Source organism: Ictidomys tridecemlineatus, chromosome 10, assembly GCF_052094955.1.
Source record: "Ictidomys tridecemlineatus isolate mIctTri1 chromosome 10, mIctTri1.hap1, whole genome shotgun sequence".
NCBI lineage: Eukaryota > Metazoa > Chordata > Mammalia > Rodentia > Sciuridae > Ictidomys > Ictidomys tridecemlineatus.
In genome coordinates, this window is record NC_135486.1 from 140,136,747 (window position 1) to 140,161,821 (window position 25,075).

Genomic DNA, 25,075 nt, shown 5'->3' on the forward strand with positions numbered 1-25,075 from the left:
AGGGGCTGGGGCTCAGTCCCCCTCAGGTTCCTCCCCCGTGGGGTAGGAGACAGTGACTTGGCCACCTCCAGGGGCCCTTCTGAGCCCAGCGAGTGCCCCTTCGGCTGCAGGCCCGTCTCTGCCCCCCCTGGCCCCCCTGCACCCCGCAGCCCCACCCCCACTACCCCATGCCTTCTGTCAGAGTGAGCGCAGGGGAATTAGGGATGTCAGCAATCCTGGGAAAGTGGCAGCTCCATTGTGTGCGCCACTGAATTGGGTAATTAGGGAGGGTGGCCCTGGAGTCGGTTTGAAAGCTTAGTGGGTGGGGCGGAGAAGTGTTCCTGACAGCTCTGCTTCACTTAGCCTGGGGCTTCTCCACCAGGGAAAGCCTCGTTTTGTCACTGAAGAGCACTCTGTTGGTCTCCCGAGGAGTGTGTGACGAAGGGAGAGCCAGGGCTGGGGTCCTGGCTCACTCTCGGGCCCTCGCAGTTAAGAGGGGGCAAGCCTGAGACTCCCTCTCGGGGCCACTAGGGCACAGGGCAGGGTCCCAAGTCACGCCTGGGCCGAGGCTCCTGGGGACCACCCTGGCCTTCGTCACCAGCCCATTTCTGACCCCACCTCTCCCGCCAGGATGAAGGCAGCGGCCTCCATGCAGAGCCAGGTGGCCGTGGCTGCTGCTTCCCTGCTGGGTGGAGCTGGTCCCCAGCGCTGGTCCTAGCAGGGCCCAGGCTATGGGCGTGTTGGGGTCGGGCTGCTGTAGGAGCCGCAGCCAGCCCAGGACATCTCCCGGGGCAGGTGACAGAAGCCCCGTTGTTTATCTTACTCCCACAGCACACTGTGGGTGCCCTGTGTGGGGCTCATGTTTTAGAGACCAGAGGCCGATGAGGATGGGTGGAGGACGTGCCCTTTCCTTAGAAGTCAGCTGCCCAGAGGAGGCGGCTGGGCAGGAGGCCAGGAGGAGAGCCGGAGCGGAGGCCCACAGCCTGCACCGTCCCCAGCCCCAGGAGCAGCGGTGAGCGGAGCGCCAGCTGACTTCCGGGCGTCCCTCCAGCGCTGGGTGCCGGTGGTCTAGTTTTACTTAGGTTCCTGGTGCCGTCTCCTGGGTGGTGGGTATCCCCTCCTGGGAGGTATGGTCCTTCGTGTCTAGCGATACTAAGCTCCTTCCTGTGTTCTCGCGGGCCACGGGACCCCCTCTGTGGGGAGATGTCTGTCCCGTCTTCTGCCGAGGTCTCATGGGGTTGTTGTCGGGTCTGGAGAGCTCTTCCTTTAGCGACTTTTCCTCTGCTGGGTATGTGGTTTCTGCGCTATTTCCCACCAGTCTGTAGCTTATCTTTCCATCCACTTTCCAGGTCTTTTGTGGGATAAGTTTTCAAGTTCAGTGGGACCCGATGGGTGATTTTTCCTCTTACGGACCATGTTTTCGGTGTGACGTCCACCAAGTCTTTGCATCATGGTAGATCCCAGTGGCTGGCTTCCCCCCACCTCCCCAGTATTTTCTGCAAACATCTTAGTTTTACCTCGTGTGCTTAAGTGTGTGGCCCATTTCAAGTGCCTTTTGTGAATGCGACGTGGCGTTCAGCTCGCCGTTTGTCTCCTTTCCCTTTGCCCACTGAGACCTTTGGAGCCCTTCCACGTGCCTGATGATGAGGGGAGCCCCTCCAGTGGCACTATGAAGCCCCCCAGCTGCCCTGGGGAGGGCAGGCTGCAGCACCAGCCTTCTCGGTCCAGAGGCTGAACGTCAGAGAGGTTGCTTTATTGTCCCAGGCCAAACAGCAGAGCCACCCTTTAATCTCCGCCGCACTCTGGCCCCTCTCCTGTTCCGACTCTGGTCCCTACCTGGTGACAGAACATTCACTCCCTTCAGATCAGTGCCCGTCTTGGGAACTTTCTCTGGGCTGCAGCTAAATCAGATTTTCAGGAGATGCAAGTGTGATATAATATGAAATATCTGTTCATCATTTAACTCAGGGAAGTCTTTTCCCCCTCACTAATATCCATGATAAAGCATATGCAAATGTCTGTAATTGAACATAATTAAAATAATGAGAGTTGAAAGAATGTGATATTCAAAATAAATGCAATGAAGAGTTGGACACAGCCATTATCCTAATTCAAAGTGATTACTTTATGATTACATTATCAGAGCCTCTAATATTTCTGTCTTTAATATAATTTTATTTACTTTAGGGAGGCAGGTGCTCTCTGATTGGGATGGATTCCTGTCCCAGGTCTATCCACCAGTCACTCCATATACCTCCTGGGGGAAACAGGGAGGCATCTGACCAGAGCCACATACCTCTGCCACCTCCCTGCCACCTGCCCAGGCATAAACCCACACTGAAGTGACACAGTGCAGTGACACAAGGCAGCCCAGTAGCCTTGTGAGCTGTGCTTCCCAGGACAAGGGTGACCTTCCTGGGCACCTGCTGGGACACCAGCTTCTGAATTTGAAATCTGCACCCGAGATTTCCTGCCTTGTTCTTTCTCTAGTTTTATTTGCTTTGTTTTTTTTTTTTTTAAATATAAAATTCAGATGCATAGTTGCAGTTCCTAGAGACCCAGAGGGTACAGAATTCAGCTCTTTGTGGGTAAGAGGATTTACCAAGTACAGTGGAGGTTGGGAGCTGAAGGGGTGTGTCTGAAATCTCGCTGCCTGCAGGAGCCCTGTGACCTTGGGTGAGTTACTCACCCTCGGTGAGTTCTCTTTGCTTTCTTTAAATGGAAAGACAAAGACTTAACTTGCAGGCATTTATTTCCCTTATAAAATGAGAGAGGAGGTGTTAAGATCTTAGCATTAAAAGATGCTTAACAGATGCCGGGTGTTACACCGTCAAAGGAAACTGAGGCATTGTCAAGGTTCACTGTGCCAGAGACAAGAGAGGGGTCTGAGGAGGAGAACCTGTGGGCCTGGGGGTCAGGGGCATGACCTTGGAGATGCTGCGGCTGTGGGCCTGTGTCTCTGCTCATAGCTGTGCCATGTTGGAAGGATCCTCCCGGGCCTCTCTGCCCTTCTGGACCTCCGGTCAGTGGTCAGTACTGGCTTCTCTGGGGGAGGAGGGAGCTCTGCTCATTCCTCTTGCTGCCAGGCTCCATGGTTTATGCTAGCATGAGATGCTCCTGTGCTGAGCCACTAGGGTGGAGGCTGACAGCCTCTAACTCCCCATGAGAAAGGAGGGAGCCCCCATGCACACCCACATGTGCGAAGGCCTGCACTTTATAACAGGCGGAGTCGCCTGGGAAGGTCCGAGGCTCTCCAAGCCAGAGAAGGCCAGAGAGCTTTGCTGCGTCTTCCCTGGAGAGCATCTCCTGACACCATCTGGTGGGATGATTCCCTCTGGCCCCACTGGAAGGAGTCAGCTGGCCTTGTACAGTCAACTAGCAGCAGGACATACCACAGGCTAGACTCAAGATGAAGCGGTTCCTGTATGTGCTATGGCTAGCCCTATTCACGCATGAGCATCCCCAGACTTTACGCCCAAGGGCTGGATTCTGACGTGACCTACTCAGTGTCTTCCCTGCCCTCCTGACAGACTTCTGCGACAGCGAGATTGGGTCTTTAGGCTACAGAAACAGGAGGATACAAAGGACAGGTGCTCAGGGCGGCGGCTTCTCCGAGGGAGGCCTGGAGGTCATTGCTGTGAATGAGAGCAGCTGGCGGAGGGGTCTTCCTGGGGGGTCTGCTGTCTTTCCCACCAAGTTCTCATGAATCCGAGAAGATGGCGAGTCGATTTGGGAAGCATGCTTTGTGCTGGTCTCCCTGTGTCCCCCAGCCAGGAGCTGGTGTCTTTGGAGGGTGTCTGTAGCTACGATGCACTGTGCACAAACCTCAGCCTAACTCGGTCGACGGGAACGTTCCCAGTTTACCGGGGAGCTCTAGCCCAAGATGACACCGTCAGATTGTGGGGGCCAAGGACTGGAGCCCAGGTCTCCCTGGTCTCGCTGCCCTCCTACACAGGAGGCCTACACAGGAGCTGCAGCTCATGGTTGAACAGCGGCCTGAGCAGGTAGGAAGAATTAAAGAACCACAGCGCTGCAGGTCTGTGCTGGGAAATGGCAGCTCGCCTCCAGTTTGTTTGGATTGATGCCTCTGGAGGCCTCTGCTGAGCTGTTACTTATTGATAAGGCACGTGCAGAGGCCCGGGAGGAGCCCGAGGTTCTGCACTCAGCAATCCTGGTGGAGCGTCTGCACAGTGACCAAGTCTCCTCACCCAAAAGGATGTTGCTCTTTGGTTTGGAAAATTACTGTGCAGTTTCTGGATCCTCTTTTCTTTTCCTTTTTGGAAGTTCTGTAACTTCAGTGGGGAAGCTTCCTCCACCAGATGAGCCTGCTGTTGCAGCTGCAGAGACCCCGTGAACCCAGCCCTGCAGCGGGCTCTCTGTGAGCAGCAGTACTCACTGTACAATGTACAGAGCGCTGCCCCCGAGGCTCAGGAGCTGCTCAGAAGCAACCAATCTCATCACAGTTTTAAAATTTTGGACACATGTTAACTTGTACAGGCATGCCAGGTGAACCAGGTTGTAAGAAAAATGCTGAGAATTTTTTTTTTTATTTGAAAATACACGATACCTAAAGTGGACATTTTGCACACTAAGTGTCAGGGGAGATGAGCTGTGACAGCCACCCCCTGATCTTTAGGAAATGGATTCCACTAAATTTACCTTGATAAGAAATATGAACAGCCTTTTTAAAAGGAAAGGAAGAGGAGAAATGAGGAAAAGACTTCTTCAAAGAACAGAGAGTTCTGGAATTCTCTAGAAGACTGCTGAAGTGCAAGGATGCCGCTGCAGTGTGGAGGAGACACAGGTGGACGTCACTGAGGCAGCTTCTCTACAAAAGCCACGTCTGTACCCCACTCAGGTTTCTTCTCATCCCTCCAGCAAGACCATAGTGCAGAACCCTGTCTTTGCCATGTCTAGGTACCGTGTGCAGGGCAGAGGTGCCAGGAGCCCCAGCCTGGCTCTTGCAGGCTTTCGGCGACCTCCCCGGGATTCCGTGAGCCGCCCAGCCATCACGTGTGTGCACGGTGAGGTTTTCATGGTGGTTTCTGCAAGGATCCAACGAGAAACTGAATCTCTGCCGGGAGACACTATTAAGACTTGCAGGACAGCCACTGACATATCCATCCACCGACCAGAGTCAGGAGCAGGACACAGCTGTGCCAGGCTGGGGGAGTCCGGGCTGAGGCCTGCTGTTTCTCACCCCCAGGGCCTGTCAGACCCACAAGGACTTTCCGTCTGAACTGAAGCGGATACAGAGCAAGCCGTGTCCACAAGGTTGAACCAGCGACCTTCTGTCTTCCATCCACTTTCACATGATGGATAAGCAGAGGTGTGTGGATCCAGGGGGCTGCGAGCGGATGGCACTCGCTGGGCTCTGAGCCACATAAGCCCATCAATTACTCTTCCTTTTTTGTAGCATGTATGTGAGAAGCACAGAGAGAAATGCCTGCCTGTTTGGAAATGCCGTGTGTGTGTGTAGGAGGGGCCGGGCAGCAGGGAGACTTTCAAACCTGCCTCTTTACAAGGCTCTCAATTTATCTGGTGCAGGAGGCAGCAATCGGCCCTGTCGGTGGAATTCACCTTCCTCCCTGGCAAGCAGGAGCCTGTGTTCGCCGGAATGTCGGCCATTATTCTATTTGACTTCCCTGATGGGCTCCGGCTGATATGTTGAAGATTAATGAGGCATTAGTTCTCAATCAAGGAGCCATAATCAAGAATACCCATTTAGCTGCAGCGAGTTGTGTCCCTGCATTAATTAATATCATCTGACCTTTGTATTTTGGGTGTGATGATGGATCACTGCATTGTCCTGGGCAGTGCCATAAAATTGATGGCTCCGGTGTTGCCACTCCTATGGCCAAGTGGATCCTTCCAGCTAAACGCTGTGCTCCTGGTTAACGTGGGGTGGGTCAGCCTGGGCAGTCGATGTGTATTAATTCTGACTCAGTGAAGCAGGCCCTCAAGGTGGGAGATGGGGGGCTCAGCGGCCTCTGCTGAGGCTTGTCCATTGGGGGGATGCGGGAGCTGGTGGACAAGCTGCCCTGAAGCACCTCGTGAGGAGTCTCGCTCTAACTCGGAGATCGTGTCTGCATAGTAATGGCACAAAGCAGGGGCCAGGCCGTGAGGCGCCTCTGCCCCTCCACATGGCCGTGGCTGCAGCGGTGATGGGGCATGGCTCAGATGCATGGCCAGCGCCTTAGGTCCTGGGCCATCTGAGATCACCAGAGAGTGCCAGGTGGCTCCAGGTGACGCCAGAGCTGTGTTCCAGAGGCTGGCAGGCCACCCTTGCAGAGGCTCAGAGAGCAGATACTCGGAGCCCTGCAGGCCACACTGTCTCTTGCAACTCTCGACAGAATTCTGCCCTGTGGTGGGATGAGAACCACGGAGGAGACGTCACGTTTGAGTCACCACCACATAGTGAGGGCCTAGCGAGGTACTGAGGGCATTGGGGAGGGCAAACAGGCCTGAGAGCAACGGAGGGGTCAATTTCCACACTCACCCAACGGAGTGAGCCGAGCAACCTGGCCCTCAGCCTGAGCTGCAGCCACTGCTGCAGGACCCCAAGGCCCAGCTCCGGACTCCGGTAGGCCCTCCCTGGCTGCCCGTCCTCCCACCACCATCCTCTGATCTAAGTAAATTGCAGACAAACCCTGGTCCTCCTGAAATGCTATCCGAGACCACTGCCTGCTTTGAAATTTAAACCAGGGTCTGAAAACATCTTTCCACATCACTTGATTGTCTTTGCACCATTGTTTTTCTTGACGGCACAGTGTTCTACGTTTTCCTTAAGCCGTCTTGGACGGGAGGCGCTTGCGTTTCCTCCTTTCTGGTTGCAAACCGGAAATGCTCTTCCCCGTTTGTCCCGAAGCCTGAATTCACATTTTGCCTCAAAAGAGAGACCCAAATAGGGAGTTTCTGTGTGGAAGGGTTCAGGGGGTTTGGATCCCTTGAGTCACGTTACCCTCTGTGAATCTGAGACTGTGACCAGAAGTCTATGACGGTGACTGCTTTTATGGAAGGTCTTAGGAAAGGAACTTAGAAAAAAAAATCCTCTTAAGGGTATGATCATGCCGAATGGGATTTAGGATACAGAAACGTTCGGGAAGGGCCAAGGAATCTCCGTGTGTGGAACTATTGCCAAGGGACTGGAAGCTTGGAATCGTGTTCTCTGACATGGAACAGACAGAGATCTCCCGGATGCTCCGGGTTGACCCTTTGCTTTGTCGCGAACATGGACCATGTCCAAGTGTGCTGGTGTCTTCGATAGACAGGGAGGTGTCCCTAGGCTCCCATCAAACTTTTCACACAGCACTGTAACAGAGAGGGTCAGTCCTTCCGCTGTGCCATAGGAAAGTGCGAGGGCTGCTGTCACAAGACGCAGTACACTGGACACACTTGAGTTCTGGAGGCTGGAAGTCCAAGGTCAGGGCTGAGTGGGTGTCTAGTGAGGCTGTTGTGCTCCCGTAAGCTGGAAGGAGGGAATTTCTCCCTCCTCTCTCTGCCCATTTTCTAAGGATGTTCACTCCATGCATCACATCTCCACCCTCCGGCCTCCCACCTCCTGGTATCATCATCTTGGGGGGCTGGTTTCAGTGTGCGAATCGAAAGGTCTAGGAGAGCCCCATCAGGAGGGCTCTCGGCACGTGCCTTAGGTTGCCTTTAATGACCCTCAGAATTGGCTCAGCGTCAAGTTGAGGTGCCGCGGGGGGTGTGAGGGTGACACTTTGGCTCAGACTGGGATCTGAGCGGCATAGCGTGAGTTGGAGGTCCCATGTGGCAGTTGGAGGTGTGATTATACCAAGCCAGAGCTGAATCCCCACTGAATCCAAACCCCACCTTCGGGCTCTGGGGTCTTAAACTGGGATCGGTGCGCCCGAGTGGTGGTGAAGGGGCGCCCTCCTGCGCTCCACCCAGCAGACTTCTTCTGGGGCTTGAAGAGCTCTAGGAGAATCCCCAGGTCCCTGGACTGACTCAGTGCGTCTCCTGAGCTCCTGGCCGTAAACGAATTCCGCCAACAGAAACCCAACATCGACTTCTGTTTGAAAGACGGGAGAGAAACGGTTTTCCTGTTCCCCCCCCCCCCCCCCCCCGAAGGCAGCCCGGCAGAGAGCGCAGAAAGCTCCTCTCTGTTTAGTTCTCCCTTAAGTCTAGCTTGGGGCAAGGTGTCCACCTGTTGGTCTGGTTCTCGCTGGATATACGGTCCTGGAGGCTTCGAGTCTCTCCCCGCCCCCATTTAATATGAACCACTCGCTGATTTTCAAGATGTTTCTACATCATATGGAATATCGATTCTGACTGTGAGCCTTTGACAGCATCGGGCTTTTTATCCTCACACGGGGAAAAACCCACCCCAGTTAGAGTCGGGCTGGCTCTCCTCCTCGCTGGTGCTTTCTCCGTTCCTTCCCAGTGCGGTCCATGAGCCTGCGTAGGAAAGTATATGGGTTTTCCATGTCTGCAGACTCACCAGGTCCCCGTGGGGAAGGCACATGCTCCACCCAGCTTCTCCACAGTGTGGAGAGTAGAATTCCTGGACATGCACTGGGCGGAATCTTCCGTCTCTCCGTCAGAAAGTACCCCCTGGTCTCACCAGTTGGCCCTATTGGGATTTGTTAAATTTGGGGGAAATTGAGGAGGAATATGCTGACATTCATGTTGGCCTGGTCTAAAACCCAAGAACGTGAAGACTCTTCAAAGCCAATGGTCAATAGTGTAGTAGCTCAATATCACGGGAGCGACAGGGTGGTCTTCAGGGAGCCCAAGTGGGCAACCTTCAATCTCGAGTGTTTACAGCCAGCTCCAGACATATCCATGGCTGGTGTCTTCCCAGAACCATGATGGAATTACTCTTTGGGTGAAGTCATGTGGATTCCCAATCATGGGACAGATCAGAGTTGAAGGCCCGCTAGGCACAGTGGTGTGGGTCTGTAATCACAGTGACTCAGGAGGCTGGGGCTTGAGGATCACAAGTTGGAGCCCAGCCTCAGCAACTTAGCCAGACCTGGTCTCAAGATACAAAATAAAGAGGGCTGGGGAGACTGCTCAGTGCTGGACGGCTTGCCTAGCATCTGAGGCGCTGGGCTCCACACACAGCACCGAGAAAACAATTAAAGTAGAAGCACAAACTCTGACGGGATTTTCACAGGAGCAAGGTTCACCTCCCTTCTCCACATTTCTGTCCTGGTGCTGGAGTAGCCCCTTGGCACCGTGACCCTGTCCTGAGGACACAGGTGCTGTCTTCGTCCTGGTGACCTTTGTGCTCACGGTGCACTAGAACTTCAGCGGTCACCTGCCTCCGAGCACTCAGTGGCAGGTGGCAGTTTTCATACCCGCCTGCTGGTCCTGGTGCCTGTGGAGGGTGTCACCACGTCTGTGAACTCACGTGTCCTTTTCGGGGCAGAGTCTGGAGATTGCAGTGGGCGTCCCCCGGAGTTCATCGGGACGTGAGCCCCCTCTACGGGAGATGCTGGCTTACCTGCCTTCCCAGTGCTCACTCGGAGGTGAGCAAACTCCCACGGGAGGCACTTTCCCCGCGTCATCTGGACTCCTGGTCGATCTCAGGATGCCACAGACCTGTGCTGGAGCAGCAGGACAAGCAAGTTCTTGAGTGGAAGGAGGCCCAGGGGTCACAAGGGACTAGTTACTTCAGGGTACCGTCTGAATGGCCCTCTGCGTCTGAGTGGTCCTCCCTGGAGCTCAGGTCTGGCTTCCTGCCAGCGCTGCCCTTCCGTCACTTATTGACTCAACTCCCCTCTTACCCTACTTCGTCTCTGCCACAGGGCCTTTGAATGTATCCATGAACTGCCCAGAATGCTGCCTTGCGCCTCTTTCCCAGATTAATTATCTTGGACTCTTCCTCGGTCTCCATTCAACCATCACCTCTGCCAGCAAAGCCTTCTGGACCCTCCTGACCAGGCCAGACCCGCCCCATTCAAGGCTCTCAGATCAGTTTGCAAATATGTAGGGCCTTCTGATTCATGTTCTAACTTTGGCTTTATCGAGGGGACGATGACAGAGGAAGGACCGTGAGGCCGGAGAGGAAGGTGGGAACACAAGAGGTGGTGTGCAGCCAGGCTGGCCACAGCCTCGCGAGGACCAGGGTGAGCTGCCCCACTCTGCCGTGTCCTGCCGTGTGCCGTGTGTCCTGCAGCCCGTGGGGCCCCGTGCTCTGGACGTGGCTGTGGCGGGGAGAGCGGCTGCCAGCGTCTCCCTGTCTCCTCGAAGGCATACTCCCCAGCGGAGGCACCTCCTGGGCCCCTGGGCAGCCCCTGGGGGCCGGGTCCCAGGGCGCCTCCCCAGGAAGCACCTTTGCGTTCCAGCTCACCGAGGACCCTTCTTCTGGACAGGAGTCTTCTCTTCTATGAGTTTGGACCAAAGGTGGAGGAGCTTTGCCCCTTGCTGGAGAGAAGAGGGTTTCTGAGGTCTGCGTCGCCCGCCCTTTGGCTTCCCACCCGTCCGTGCTCACGGGTGGAGACCGCTTCTGGTGCCTGGTGCTCGGAGAAGTGGGTGGATCCGTGTGAAGTTCCTGGAACCGCGGGCAGCGCCTCTTAAGCCCCGTCTTTTTGATTCCTAGAGTGTAGATGAGGGAGTTGGAGCAGCAGTGGGGAAGACTGGTTTTGGAATCCACTGGGGGTGTCAGCTGCCTCCTGTGCACACTCTGTCCCTGTCCCCGACCCTGTCCTCTCCGCGTCAGTGAGGTCCTCCCAGAGCCATTGGGTTTGCGAGTGTGTGTGTGTGTGTGTGTGTGTGTGTGTGTGTGTGTGTGTGTGTGTGTGTGGTGGGGGCACCCTGGCAAGAAACCGGAGGGAAGAGAAGGGGGGGATGGGGCCCTGGGTTCGCCCAGCCCCCTCCCGTGAGTGCCGGCGCCCCCTGCAGGAGGCCTCCCAAAGCTCCTGCTCTGGACCCTCCTTTCCCTCTGGTTCTGGGTTCTGCTCCTCCCTCTTCCCCGAGCCCGGGACAGCGAGGCTCAGAGGTGCCAGTTGAGGGTCACTGCTCCACACCTGCCACACTCTCCTTCCCAGCGCCTTTTTAAATCCAGAGACATCACCTGACATTGCCTCCGCTGGAGTGAGCCAGGTCTTTTCCGCTGGCCTCCTGCCAAGTTCAAGTCTCGCCTCTGTCCTTCCCTGGATCTGGGGCCTCGGCCACGTCCCTTAGCCTCTCCTAGTTCACATGTCCATCCACAGCACAGCTCAGCCAGGGTCTCCCATCCCTGGGCAGGGGGACGGGGCCAGTGTCTCAGTGGCGGAGGGGGTCTCCGTCCCACTGCAGCTCTGCCCTGCCCTCGAATTGGCCAAACAGGAGTCAGACCCTCACGCTAACTGGTCAAGAGAACCCAGGATCCAGTTTCCTGTGAAGTCTCCTGATTTTGGAATCTAGATATCATACCCACTTCAGAAATTTTGAGCAGGCCAAAGTTGGGGTTCAGAGTTTACACAGGGCCGTGTTTCCAAGTGGTTAGGGATGCCTGCTCCAGACCCAGACTGGCCAGCTCTCAGGGAGACTCTGCCCCTGGCCAGCTGGGTGACCACAGACATCATGTTCAGCCTCTCTGAGCTCAGTCTCCTTATCTGCAAGAGGGGATGAAGTTACACCCATGTCAGGGGATCACAGTGAGGATCACAGGAGGAATGCACACAGCAAGCGCCACTTCTGTGTTTGCTAAATAAAAAGGGGTGGTTTATGGAATGCCTGGTGCCGCACTTGGCATATCGGAGGGTTTCAATACAGGAGCTTAAAGAAGGAAGGTCCAGAAGGTTTTAATGATGAGAATCTAAATACAGATTTCTCGGGCTTCGCCTGTCACTCGGTTAACACGAACTCTCAAAATCATGGAAGCTTTTGATTCTACTTCTCCTTCAGCACGGTCTATTTAATGCCACCAGCCTTGAGAGAGTGTCTGAGTGAAGAGGTCCCCGCCAGGGTGTATGGATCCTTGGCCCTAAGATTGTTCTAATCAGCTTTATTGACTTGGTGAAGCTCGCCGTACTTGGTATTGATGGGCCGTGTAAATCATTCCATCTGACATTTGAATGTCCTTTCTGAGGAGTGTGTCGGACCTCACATGGACTGTGGAGGTCCTGGCGGAGTGTGCCTTGCTTACCAGAGCAGCGTGCAGGGGCTCCCTACGTAGGCCACACCCACCACCTTGTCGGAGACAAAAATGGAATGGGGACGAGAGTCACAAAATTTGGCTCCATTGTGAACAAAAAAAAAATCGTGGGGAGCTATGGGAAGATTGTCTGTTGGAAGGGGCGTATCGCTGTTCCTGCTGCCTTTAGAAATCATACAAAGCCGGCGGGCCGTTTGGGAACAATCAGTAGCCCGAGAAGTGCAGATAGTCATAAACTTGTAGGAAAAGCCATCTGACTCTGAATTTGGAAGTTTACATGATGTTCAGATTTATTCTTGGAGAGAGGGGGGCCGCACACCCTGCAGCTGAGATTCTCTGATACAATAGCCACTGAAGGAGGCTCCCTGCCTTCCAGGACTGAGCTTCTTGGCTCATGCTCCACCAGCCCATCTGGACACTTGTTCCCTTGCTCAGTCTTTCTGACAGTGTTTACTGAGCATCTGCTATGGGCCAGGCACCTGCTAGAGCGTGGAGAGTGTTGACAAATGCAGCGTGTCCCAGCCCCTGAGGAGCCTGTGGGCTTGCTGGGAAGATGAGTGATGGATGATTAAAAGACGAGGCGCCATCTCCTGCTGGGGGGAGGGTGCTCAGCTTTGCAGGTTGGCATTCTGAGCTGGATCCCTCCCCCTCCTGGGGGGATGCCTCTGCACCCCTTCTCTAACCCCGACAACCAAAAATGTTTCTGGACCTGGCTGGAGGTCCCCAGGGGACACTGTTACACTGCTGTCCCTGTACAGAATCGTTGTTAAATAGATATTTACATAATTCCTTGGAAGAGAAGCAGTTGATTCATCAGGAGAAGCTGAGTGGGTTTTTCAGAAAGGCTGATGGCACTAGAGTGGACCGTGAGCTGGCCCTGTGCTCAGCACCTGGTGAAGGAGGCTGGCACCCAGGGCCAGGGCACAGTGCAGTGGTGGGCAGCTGTTGAGAGAACCGCCTGGGGTTCCCATGGTGAAACTGGGCTGCAAGTCAGATGAGTCTGGGAAGGCAGGTGTGGTCCAGCCCAGAGAGGTCTCTATGGTGGGCAGAGATACTCAGGCCTTATTCACAGGGGTGGAGGCCGGGGGCTGTGCATGAGGTACGAGACATGTCCGGTTGCTTGGTGCTGCCTGTCGGGATTTCCTTGTGGCAACAGCACCCGGTTTCCTCTGGGGGACCGCCTGCCCTCCGTTCTCTGACCAGGGGTTGCGAGTGAGCTCAGTCCAAGCCCTGGTTGCAGTGACGATGCAGCCATGGTCTGTTGTCCCAACTGGGCCAGTGAAGGGACACGAGGGATGGTTCTAGAACTAAGGTGGAGAAGAAGGGTCTCTTCCTTCTGCTGGGGTCACTGGTTTGGTGGAACATGACCCGGGGGTTTGTACCTTTGGGGGCAGTAGCTGAGGAGCCTGCCCAGGGAGAGGTGGAGGGAGGAGGGTGCTCACTGACTGAGCTTCTGGCTCAGCATCACCAAAGGCCCGTGACCTCTGGAATTGTGGCTGTGCGTGGCCTTTAGTCCTGTGTCTAGCTTCGACTAGCTGGAGTTGGATTTCTGTCACGGGGAGTGGGGAAGGGGAGACCCCCACCAGGGTGGGAATGTGCACATGTTGTTGGATGTGTGCAGGGTGGGTCGTGGGCCGTGCAGGGCTGCTGGAGGCTACTGGACTGGACAGGGGACACCCAGGTGCAGTGAGTGAAAAGGGAGGGGCCCAGGAAGACTTAGGAGGGAGTCGAAGACCAGCTTGAGAGGCCGAGTCCCTGCCTGCAGGTTCCCCAGGAGTGGGCCCGTCCCTGCTCTGCCTCCAGGAATGTCTCACTGGGATGGCGCTTTCTGGAACTGGTGTGTGATGGTCAGCCTCTGGGATGGTGCCGTGGCCTTCTCTGGCAGCCACATGCCCCTGCTTCTCCCTCCACAGGTGACCGGGCACGCACCCTACCTCAGGTGAGGGGAACGCAGCAGACATCCTGCAGCCTCACTTCCCAGATGGCTCATGGGAGATGTTGGCTTTGCTCCCTGGGGTTGCTCTCTTCCTCCAGGGGACCCAGCTGCCATATTGCCAGGCTGTGGGGCCACCCAGGGTGATGGGGAGCTGATAGCGGTCAGTGACCAAGAGCCAGGGAGGAGCTGAGGCCCTTGATTGGAGGAAAAGTGAGAAACTGAACCCGGGCCTGCAACCTCACGAGTGAGCCGGGGAGCAGGCCTGCTCTGGTAAGAGGAAACTGCAGCCATAGCGCACCTGTCCACGGCAGCCCGCGGAGGGCTTGGCCAGAGGCCCCAGCCACGCTGTGCTACCCCCTGGCCCTGAGTGAGCGTGCGTCGTTTTGAACTGGTGTTTGGGAGTAAATACGTACACTGGCAAGAGCAAGAGAGAACCAATACACTGGATTTTTGTTTCTAATTTATTTTGCAAACATACTAGGAACTCGATAAATACTTGCCGAATAAGTGATGAGATTGATCGTAAACAGCAGCTCCAGATGCCTGGCAAAGAGCCAGGTGATGGTGGCGTGTTTCACGCTGGCGCTAAGGAGATGGGAACTTAGTGAGGGATGAGGTGCACGGAGAGCCTGGGGTCTAGCAGGCACGGGGACGTCCGTCGAGGACGCGCACAGGAAGGGATGACAGCCGGTGGGTGAGGCACGGGATGCCGAGTTGCAGCGTGGAGGGAGGGTGGTGTCCAGGCAGAGAAGGTAGGACACGGTTCCCAGGCAGGAGCCAAGGGCATGGTGGATGGACAGCGGGCTGCAGCCAGGAGTGCACGTGACTGGTTGGGGGGTCAGCAGCTGGTGAGGAAGATGCCACGCTCATGCAGCTTTGGTGGGACGTGGTACAGATGGGGGACCAGATTCCATAGGTCACTGGTCGGAGGAGAAGCTGGAGGTTGGTGCCTGGGGGTGGGTCCCCATCAGAGGCCCACCTAAGGGAGCTCCGGCATGTTCATGCCCCAGCAGCTGAGAGTCCAGAGATGGAGGAAGAAGGAGGTTTGATGGTGGGGAGAGGTCTGAGAAGAGAGGGAGGCAGAAGCAGCCCTGGGAGAGCCACAAGCCTTGGCACCCAGAAGTGTGTTCGGAGAAGTGCTCACACCGTGGCTCCACATCTGTCCTGCGCCGCTCCGTGTTCTCCGCAAACGACTCCAGAAAAAACATGTGGCTGCTTTGATTGCCAAGTCGCTTAATTGCCTACGGAATAACAGCAAGCAGGCCCGTGCCGGAGCCGCGGAGCACGGAGAGGAACCAAAGCAGGAAGAGGTAGAGAAATCAAATAGACCGATGGCCTTTTCATCGACAGACGCTCACGTTGGTTCCCTTCTTTTGTCAGCCCGTTAATGGTGGCTGACATCTGTGAAAGGCTTTTTAGACTAAAAACAGAGAGGGATGGAGGAAAATTCCACCTGCCATCTTAAGGAACGCGGCTTGGGCTTTACTCATTTTTACCCCCTTGTGTCCATTATAAAGGAACGTGTTGGGCAGACGGCAGGGTCACGACTCGGGTGACAGTGACCCAAGGATCCCCGAAGCCTGACTGGCTTGTTCTTCCTGTTACATCACATCCCTGGTCCCCAGTCCTAGTTGGGGCTCCAGAGACTTCAACTGGCACTTCCTGGGCGCTCCCCTGGGCTCCGTGGGAACACATTTCATGTGGTGGGCGTGATCACTCCGTCCTCCAGACACCAACACTTACCTCCTTCCGGGGAGTTGAGAGAGCATCCTCCGTCTCGCGCCTTCAAAGAGGACGGGGACCCCAGCACGACGTCCTCCAGTACCAAGGCTGTGCTGAGCTCCTCCTGTGCCCCCGTCCCTATCCCCGGTCACTCTGCGCTGGGAGCACTCACTGGTGTTCACATCAGGAGCCTGGGATGTCTGCGGCGTGGCGTGTTGTGCGTGCGTGCGTGTGCACACGGGTGTGTAGGGGGTTGAAGTCTCAGATCGACGTCCTCTTCCCAGATGTCTGGAACCTGAATCTCCAGTGGGGGGTCAGGGATCTGAATTTGGACCAGCCTTTCCGAGGCTCGTGCACACCCTGCAGCGTGACAGCTCTGGACGCGCAGACGTTCCTTCTAGGGTCTCACAGGTGACGGGAGACATTGGGGGTCTTGCTCTTCCTGGGCACATGACTAACTGAGACCTTCTCCACAAGGACATTGAGCACACAGAGGAGGCCTCACGCCTGGGGCCTGTGCCTAGGCACTTACCTTGGATGTGATGCAGTGTGGACTTCTACCCACCAGCACCCGAAAGTCCCTTGCCTGCCAACGCCCGCTGGTCCCTGGATGCCCCTCTGTCCGTGCCCAGGGCAGCCCTAAGTGTCAGGCAGTCATCCTCTGTTGTACACTGACCTCCCGTTACCCCTAAGCCGTGGCTGATGGGAGCTTCTGTGGAACTCTGTGGCCACAGGGCGTGTGCCCTCTGGGTCCTGGAACTGGGATCCTAACTGGCTTGGCACGCTTAGGCTGGCCTCTGACCCTTCTTTGCTTTCCGCTGCCGGCATCGGCCATGCTTTCCTGGGCTCACCTCTCACACGCACCACTCACCCACAACCTCCTGACGAGGTCCCCTCGGCCGCTATTGGGGGGCCAGGTGAGTGCCTATGGGAGGATGGGGGAACACCTTGAGCCACCCTAAATGAAGGCCTGGGGAAGTCCACCTGGGAAGGCTGCAACGGACGGAATCCCACGTCCCGGAGGAGTCTGCCCTGGACTGAGTACCCATGCTGGGTCCTCCCCAGGCTCCCGTTCAGCCTCCAGAATCTTGGTTTTCAGCCATTGGCTATTTCCTCCTCTCACCTGCTATGCAGTCCTAAAAGGTATTCCCCGTGATTCTATTTTATCTGGAAGTTTATGCCTCTTAGGTGAAATTATAAGGGATAAATAAAAGTGGCTTGTGCACCAGCGGGGGCCGGCCACGCGCACTCTGCCTGGGACTTACAGGTTTTCTGCTCAGCATCCACCTCCCACCAGCACCCGCAGACGCCTGTTTTCCTTGTAAGTTTGCATATTTCTTCCTAAACGGACTAAATATTTTCACTGACCCATTTGTAATAAAATGGCTGGGACTTGAGATGTAGCCCATGCACCTGGAAGGAACCAAGCGCGGCCCCCCTGCGGTGGATCCCGGGACATCTCCCCCAGGGGTTGGTGCGTTAAGGCGAAGCTGTGTCTGATGATAAATTCATTAACTATTTACACCTCGTCGACGTACACCTTATTCTGTTCCTTGACAAGTCTCAATTTTAACCTTCCTGGTTGACTTTCAACAGAACTATGAAAACAGCATTTATATTTTAAAAAATGATTTTTTACAAGGACTTAAAATATTTACATGTTTTTTTTTTTTTTTTCTGTCTCATTGGCCTTGGGGTCCCCTTGACAGAGGTTCTGGAAGTACGGCGTAAAAGACCTTAAGGATTTTAAAATGACGTCTCGAGCTTGCTAAGTCTGTAGGCTTAGGAAATCTGCTTCTCTTCTCCGAGCCTCAGTTTGCTGACCCATGACAGGGGATAATGACTCCGATCTGGCTTCAGGAGAAGAGGCCGTGCTCAGCCCTGGGCTGTGGAGGGTGGGGACAGGTGGAGGGACAGGTCCTTGGAGGAGCCTGTTCTGGTGCCTGGCGCACGGGGCCCGCTGCAGAGCACAGAAGGCGTGAGCTTCAGCCCTGGAGGTGCAGACGGCCGCAGCCCAGCAGAGAGCACGCTGCCGTTCTTTAGGGTGACCTGCTGGAGTGCAATCACAGGAGGCCACCCCTGACTTCACGGAGCTGACGCGGGGCACGTGGTGTGAGGCTGAGGAGCTTCTCACGGGGGACGCTGTAATTCCCAGGATGACGTTGCGCGCCAGGCCTTTGCTGAGCTGGGTTTCAATCCCACATCAACTGCTGGTCTGGCAACAGCGAGCAGGGGCACTGTGCCTCTGGGCCGCAGCTTCCTCCTCTGGAAGAGGAGGCTGGTGGTAAAGCCTGATTTGGGGAATGGCTACGAGAGGTGGACCTGGCCCCTGGGGCGCAGGCGAGCTGGTCGCAGTTCCTAGTCCTGGCACGTCACAACAGCTGTTCTCCTGCCACCGTGTTGGCGAGGACGCTCCAGAGCATGGCTTCTCACCTGGGGACGTCTGCCCCTGGGGAGCATACGGGGGTCTCCGGGGGACACTTCTGGTTCTCTCCGCTGGACTGAGGAGGAGACTGCAAGCAGTGCTCAGGGAGCCCCTCCCCAACCCAGGGCTGCGGGGCTCGCCGTGCCCCCAGAGCCGAGGTGGAGAAGTCAGCCTGAGGCCAGGAGCCTCTTACATGGCCTCACGGTGGGTGGGGGAAGGCAGCGTCACTGGCAGGCCGTACCTGCAGCAGGAGGGCCCAGGGGTGACGGGTGCAGCAGCCCACAGCCTCCGATCTCCATTCCGATCTCCCCGGCGTTGGCTTGTCTGGGGACACAAGGCTGGTCACAGGTGACAGCAGGTCCCAGGTCACATCCACACAATGACACGTCTGGAGGTAAAGAAAGAGATGCCATTTCCTGTGCCTTTCACTTGGATCCAGACGGTGTTTCCTAAAACACATCAGGGACTGTCTCCTAGGCCGAGGACATGGGTCCTACGATGACGCGTCACCCAACGACTTACAGGGACGGTTGTTCTCATGCAGGGGGATAGAGTCAAGTGCAGTCAGGATCGCTGTATTAATCGCGTCACCAGGGTCATTATCACTGCACTGTCCCCATTTCCCAGGGGAAGTGGAGGACCCCTGATGTTTACGCACTCTCACTCAGTTCTCATCACCATGAAGTGGGAGACAGGACGATATGAAAGCAGATCATCTTACTTATGGACTTTATCCGGTATTTCTTGAAGATGCATGACAGCGTACTGTTTAACCACTAAACAGCCTATCAACTACATAATTCAGTCTCTACTTTTTATTGACCAAACATTCAGGGATCTTTTCTTGATTCTGATCAAGCTCAAAATGTTTATTTCCAAACTGCTTTCTACATAAGCAGGCTCCCTTTGATACTGCCGATTTCTGAACATCCCTTCATTCTTACTTCAAGACCAATTGATTAGGATTCTCTACAATCGTGACCATAAATCAGCAATTCTATGTTTGCCTTCATGGACCGTGAGTCCCAGTGCAGAGAAACCCAAGATGATTGATGACTCACAAATACAGCTGTTTCTCAAAACAGACTTGGTTTTGAATACTGGCCTAACTATTTGCCAGCTCTGTGAGTTGGCCAAGTCATTGGATTTCTTCCTCCTTTTGAACTTTAGCATACTCATCTTTAAAAAAAAAAAGAATTAACTGAGATAATATAACAATGGCAAATGCTTGTTATTTTTATCAGTGTTCTTCTGTTCACTGCTGTTTTCTTATCATTATTTGGAGGACATACATAGAAGACAAGGGATGAGACCACAGAGGAGAAACCGTCTTGTTTATTATGTCGTAGATACTTTAACACAGTATGAAAGTCTGTGTCCCTTAGGAGACAGGGACCTCACCCCTGCCCACTGGATAGTTAGTTCATTGTCAGAATTAAAAGACTTGGTGCAGATCAAAACCCTGAACGACGTGAGTTCACTCGATCAATAACTGGATATTGAGTATCTGCCATGAGCCCAAGGGGGAGGGGGGTAGATAATATAAGGTGCCATCGTTCCCCTGTGGTCCTCAGATGGCTTTAACTAGCTCGTTAGGCAACCCAGACCACGATGCAGCTTTCTGGTAAGCCTGGAGCCCCAGGACAAGGCCGGTCTGGCAGAGTTTCGGGATGTGCAGTGACCCGTATTGAATCAGAGTCGTGGAGAGGGGCACCCTCTCTTCTGGGCCTGCTGTGGAAAGGTCTTCTTGGGAGGAGAAATGAAAAGGTGCTTGGATATTTTGACCTTTTTTTAAGTTCGTTTTTAAAAATCTTTATCCTGTCGGATAGACCACCCGTCACACCTAGAAAGCCTAGAGAGTTTGGGAGGGATCGACTCCCTAGGTTCCACTGGACATTCACCCTGACCATCTGGGAAGTTCTTAAACAGCAATGGGGGAAATGGTCATTGGAACATCACTGCAGGCACAGTGATGACCAGGGCTGGGCAGTGGGGATGGTGGGTTTGGCAAGATTTGGCGTGCGCCCATCAAGGGCTCCCACCATCTGGTGGTCAAGTGAACACACCCACGAGTCCATTCAGCACCCTTCGTGAGCTTCCCTAGCTCGGGTCTCGGGCCTCATCTTTGTAAAAATGTCTTTACAAAGACATTTACTGCGTTATAGCTGGGCATCCTAGTGGGTTTGTTCCGACCCAATCATACATGCAGGAAATGTGATTTGTTCCATTTCATTTCCCAAAGCTTCCTCTTCCCCTCCCTCCCTCCCTCCCTCCCCACATTTCCCTTCCTCTGCTTTTAGTGGTCTTCCACTGAAGACCACTTATTTATTTATTATTTATTTATTTATTGTTATTTATTATTTATTATTTTATTATTTCCTCACTGGTGCTTTACGGATATGCAGAAAGGTGGGATTCACGGTGGTATGTTCACATACGTTCATGAAGAAGAGCCAAATCATGGCACTTTCTGATAAGTGCCTGGAGCCGGAGAACGTGGCGCAGAACGTCGCGCTAAATGAAATAAGCCAGACTCAGAAGGCCAAGGGTTAATGTTTCTCTCACATGCGGAAGCCAGGGCAAAATAGGGGGAACTAGGAAGGAGTTGAGTGGAGTAGGAGAGGATTGAGAGGGAGGAGGAGGGTGGGCAGAGGGAAGAGCTGAAGGACGGATCGCCCAGCTCATGCTGGGCACAGGGACGCCACCTTCCGTGTTGGCCGCCTTGCCCACCTGACCACCTCCCAGCCCCCCGAACCCATCCTGATTCTGTTGTTGGGAACAGGTCTACTGTTCCTTGAAGGAGCTGCACAGTTGCTTCAGGGCCTCTCACCAGAGACATTCTTCTCCAGGACTGTCCTTCACCCAACTCCTTGGGTGACTCCTACTCACCTTCTCCGTTTACGGTTGTGTCCTCTGAAATCCCTGCCTGACCTTCCTCTCCCCACCACCCATGTTGGCCATCTGCTCCCACTCAGTATTCGACAAGTCCTGCCAGACTTTGGGACCCCTTGTCTCCATGTCTGCTCATGCTATTAGGTTATAGGCACAGACTGTGCCTGGTTCATCTATTGGTGGCCTGCAGGAGGCATTGGCTTTGAAACAGATGGATGCTGAATGGTTGCAAAAATGAAGGACTGAATGAATGAGCGGCTTGATTTCACAGCTCATGCCCAGGTGGCACATCCATTTGGAACACCACCTGCTGCAGCGGGGAAGTAAGGTCCACTAGACATGTGTTGAGCTTATGATGTGGCTGGCCCCACGCCCTGGGGAACAAGTCCTTGACACCGTGGGCCTTTCAGTTTAGTGGAGAAGAACACAGCCGACTGGCACAGAGTTGTCCAGGGAAGTTAAACACGGGTACGAGAGGCAGTGGAAAGAGCACCTCATCTGGGCGGTGGGGGTCAGGGAACCGGCAGCAGAAAGTGATGTCTAAACAGAGCTCTGAGAGATAAGCAGAAGCCACCTGGGAAGCGTCTACAGGTTGTCCCTGGCTGGAGGGACAGTACATGCAAAGGATTAGGGACCAAGAAGAAACAGCCTGGATCACGGAGCCAGCTTCGGAAGAGCCAGATAACCCAGGCACTTAGAACCTACTTAGAGGACTTTGGACCTCATCTTGGGGAACTAGGAGGAGCCATAGGAAGACTGTAAATTGAAAAGTGAGATAATGGAATTTACAAGGCTTCAAAGTCTTTCTCACCACCACCCCCTTTTAAAAAATCTTTATCTGCTTTATCAAAGACAGCGCTTCTGACATGTGCTTCTACCACGGATTGCAAAGTGTTGTGCATGTCCAGTAGAAGGACTCAGAGCCTCTTGCTGAGGACTTGCCCTGGGCTGTCCAGGGAGCTGTCCAGCGCAGCAGCTCTCCTGACCTTGCTTCATGTGGAGGAGTGACAGGAGAAGACCCTTTGTGGACTTGGAGAGGCCTTAGGGAAAAAGAATCTAGCGCTTTCAAATGGACAGCCTGTCGGCATGTGACACCGACGGTCACTCTCATTTTGTTTTAGATCACAGTGGGTATCTCCCTGGCTCCCCTTAAGCTTCCCGGAGCCTCCCAGGGACACAGGTACCAGTGAGTCATGACCTGACACTCCTGCTGATGCATCTAATCCTATTTCCACTCCAAGATAAAGAAATCAGACCAGATTCAGACTGACCTTGATTTTCAGATAGTTGAATACATTTTATTTCATTTCCAATGGTAAAAGAATGTATTAAAAAATAAAAGGGCACAGCGATTACCCATTTTAGTGAGACAACAGCCCGAGCTTCTGTCTTGAAGGATTGCATTCATCCCCCCCCCCCTTCTGGAATAAAAATGAAGTAGTATAGAGAAGCAATTCCTGTTGGTGAATTGTCACAAAACATTATATTTCAACACAACTTCCCATTAACTGCCATTTATTTCTTCTCTCATTATTGATAATTTGCTTTTAAATTGAGAATACCTCTTTACAGCCCATCTCCTCTCCCTGCCTTGCTAGACAATTACATTTAAATTTGGTGACTTTCCCATTGTAAACATGTTCTGGGGGAAATGATTATGATGTTACTAACCCAGATTTATGGCTTCATTGTATTATCACTGAAGGATAAGAGACTAGTACAAAATTTTTTTAAAAGCCCAGTTGTTTACATACAAATATATTATTATCAGGGTCCTGAGAAGTCTCTGATAAAACCCAACCCAAATGGCCAAATCCCTGGAGCCAATGACAGATTTTCTGCAAACTTGTTTTCTCAAAGAAGAATAAAATATTGCCTGATTTGAAAAAAAAATCCGCTTGTAGTTAGGAGATCCCTTTGTTTTATTTGAATGTTGGAAGGGACCCTGGTAGTTATAGAGGAAAGGCACATGGCGCCATGGGACATGTACAATATGGTCTGTCCTTTGGAAATCTCACAGTCCCACCTGGAAGAGGAGCCAGGCCCAGAGGGCAGAAAAAAAGGCAAGTCAGGGGACAGCCAAAAGTACAGGAGCCCCAGCTCAGTGCTGGAGGCTGGGCTCTGGCCTTGTCCAACCCCAGCTGTCCTTCAGGAGGGAGGGCTGCAAGACAGGGAGCAAGACCTGTCTGGTGGTGACCCAACTTCCCTGCTCACTCTGTGACCTTGAGTAAAGGTTAGAGCCCTTTAGACCACAAACTTTATTGTGCAAAATAGTCACTGAGTATGTCTGTCCAAAAGAAAGATAAAAAAATGAGGGAAAGGAAGGAAGGAAGAAAAGAAAGGAGGGAGGGAAGGAAAAGCGTCTTTGGCTCGGGTCCAGGGTGGGGCTCAGGAAAAGAGAAGTATTGCTTTAATGTCGGGAAGCCTCCTTTTTCTGACTGTGAACCAGACCAACCCATCGTACCAACTTCACTAGTTGTGGAGCAAAGAGAAATCACCGTGAAGTACCTTAGGGGACATCTGAGAAGTATGTGCTTATTAAGTGTTAATGGCTGCGAAGGAGTCCCTGGGCTTCTGGCTGAGGGACAACTGCCAGGAAGAGAACCAGTCTCTAGACCCTTCTGGAGCCCCTACAAGAAGAGGTGGCTGGTGGGAGTGCAGGGCGGGGGCCACCCAGCGCTGGCCAACTTTTTGGAGCTGAAAGAGCACTGGATGCGTGCCAGTCCATGAGATTTAAAGATTCACCAGAAAACTTCCCCAGAGCAGAAGTGGACCGGGCAAGAAGTTGACGCCACTTGGCTTTTCTCCTGGGGAATGTCTTCCCCGATTAGGGGTCGGGATGCAGGAGGGCGCTGGTGCTCCACGAGCAAGCTCACTTTGGGACAAAAACCTGAGCACAGGAAGGACTTGGGCTCCTTGTCTCCCCAGACAGCTTTCACCTCTTGTCCCCTTTAGGTGAGGTGACGGAGGCACTGGGTTGCCTGTCCGCCAGGGCCGCTGGAATCCGGGTCTGCACGCGTGACCGTGGCAGCGGTGCTGAGGGAAGGGGGAGGGGGCGCTCCCTCGCGCACCGGATTATTTTTGGCTCCGCAGCCGGGGCTGCTCGCTGCCTGTCGCGCGCACACACACGCACACACACACACGCACACGCACATACATGCACACATTTTCTCGCGCGCTCTCTCGCTTTCCTTTGTTTATTTTCTAATCTGTATTTTTGTTGGAAGGTCTCTCCTTCCTTCCCTCCCGCCCGCCTGCGAGCGCGCCTGAGGACCGACCGGGAGCACACCGTTCCCCCGTCACTCCAGCCCCCTCCCGGTCTCCGGAGCGCAGGGTTTGAAGGTCACCTCCTTTCCAGTCCCCCTGCGAGCCGCTCAGCTGCCGCCTCCTCCTCCGGCTGGAGCCGGTGCCTCTGGCTGCGCCGCCCTGAAGCGGTTCTCGCAGCGGCTGCAGGGAGGACAGAGCCCGGGGTCGCGCCGGGTGGGGAAGCCCAAACTCGAGAGGGGAATCCCTCCCCTTCGCCTCAGCCCCCGTCAGATCCCTCGGAGAGGCGGGCGCTCCGCCAGCCCCGGGAACAGCAGAGGCGGCGGCGGGCGGCAGCGGACCCACGCGTGCGCCTCCGGCGGAGAAGGAAGCAGTGAGCAGCGCACCCGCATCTGGAGGGGACAGACCTGCGCCCCGCCCCGGCGAGAGAACTCCGAGCCTCCAGCCCAGGCAGAGCTCTGGGACTGAGACCTCGCGCTCCAGAGCCCCTCGCAGTGACAGCCAGGGCCGGAGCTGTCCGCACCCTCGCCGCGCCCAGACAGGGGCAGGGGCCCGGCTGACCTGCCCGCGGAAGTTGCGGCCAGTGCGGGAGAAGCCAGCACCCGCCTTAGCAGCCTCCGGCTCATGGTGAGCGTGGCTCCGGGAGCAGAGAGCGCAGGGGACTTCTTCGGGGGTCTGGGGCCGAGGAGAAGGCGATCGCAGCCAGGCTCCCGTGAGTTCTAGGTAAGTCCAGGCAGAATCGTCGCCT

At 54.6% G+C, this 25,075-nt stretch overlaps 1 protein-coding gene across 26 annotated transcripts in view; it reads left to right on the forward strand.

The window, feature by feature from the left end:
- Rbfox1 (RNA binding fox-1 homolog 1) overlaps nt 1-25,075 on the forward strand; it is a 2,023,047-nt gene that overhangs the window by 494,618 nt on the left and 1,503,354 nt on the right. The window contains exon 1 of one of the 26 annotated variants that reach the window (XM_040277835.2): nt 24,174-25,050. The exons of the other annotated variants lie outside the window; for them this stretch is intronic. The gene's annotated coding sequence lies outside the window, so the exon portion shown is untranslated. Of the gene's footprint in view, nt 1-24,173; nt 25,051-25,075 lie in introns of those variants that run through there. 26 annotated transcript variants of the gene reach the window in all.